At 47.1% G+C, this 1,239-nt stretch overlaps 1 pseudogene; it reads left to right on the forward strand.

Annotated features, from left to right (window-relative positions):
• Positions 1–335: 335 nt before the first annotated feature.
• Positions 336–453, forward strand: LOC136656308 (5S ribosomal RNA; annotated as a pseudogene).
• Positions 454–1,239: the final 786 nt, after the last annotated feature.

Raw genomic sequence — 1,239 nt, forward strand, 5'->3', positions numbered from 1 at the left:
ACTGTGGCAAGAGCCAGCACTAGACCAAATGGTGCCCCAAGTGATGAGCATCTTCAGCCCCTTCTATTTCTTCAACTTTTAAATACCTGCTTCTTTTTCTGTTGTGCTTGGAGTTCTTTTCATGACTCCTGATTCATGATCTTCACACATGATTTATCCCTGACATAGAAGATGACAAATGTACATTCCGAAATCTGTATTTATTCATGCCATATATAAGCAGATTTGTTTTCTTGAACCATATAGAATCTTATAATTTTTACATTGTAGCGTGCATGGTTCTGGACCATGACAAGGGGGCAGCCGTTGTTCAGTTAACCCCAAGTGCTATCCTAACACACGGGCTGTTACCCTGCATATGCCTGATCTCGTCTGATCTCAGAAGCTAAGCAGGGTCAGGCCTGGTTAGTACTTGGATGGGAGACCACCTGGGAATATCAGGTGCTGTAGGCTTATACCATAGTCTTTCGAGACTGAAGGTTGCCAACCAAGTGCTATCCTAAGTGCTGACTCCACTAGTGCAGCAGCCATTGCACTAGAGTAGAGCGTTGCAAATGTGCTATAAAGCACATGCGTCTGCTGTATCCTATCCTCCATCCCCAGCCTGTACACCCTACATGGGGCTGCTCAGACTTGTGCCAGCAAATTAGCTGGAAAGTTGCCCCATTGGGCAGGCTGGAGCATTACTTAGAGTAAGAGGAAAAATGTCCCTTTACCCCAGGAGACCTCTGGCCTGCTTCTTACCTGTGCCACTTGGCCCAGCTGCACCAGCACAGGTTAGGATTGGGCTGCTCACTTTTACAACAAGGACATTTTGTTTATGAGAGAAGTAACGTACTGCTTTCTTCCTGGTGGTGGTAGAATGCATTTCTCACACATTATTAGAACCACATTAAATCTAGGTTACCGAGAGCGATGTGCATGGAGATATCTCCCTTTATCCTCCCCCAAAGCGTAGGAGTTAGGTTAGCCTGAGACAGAATGCAGCATACTCCAGCTTACCCACAGAGCCTCCTAACACCTCCCTGCACTTGAGTCAGTGGGCCAAATACCATCTCTTTTACGGTATTGCCAGCCTGCATGCCAGCCTACACCTTCACTGTTCCTCTTCCATGTCCTGGATTTTAAAAGGAAGAAAGCAATGGAGCAGAAGAGGACATACGCAGGAGAGGCAAGTGGTGGACTAGCTGGAGTGTAGGCAGTGTATCGGCGACTGCCCCAGTGAGCCTTATGGACAGA

This window comes from Tiliqua scincoides, chromosome 6 (assembly GCF_035046505.1).
Source record: "Tiliqua scincoides isolate rTilSci1 chromosome 6, rTilSci1.hap2, whole genome shotgun sequence".
In the NCBI taxonomy this organism is placed as follows: domain Eukaryota; kingdom Metazoa; phylum Chordata; class Lepidosauria; order Squamata; family Scincidae; genus Tiliqua; species Tiliqua scincoides.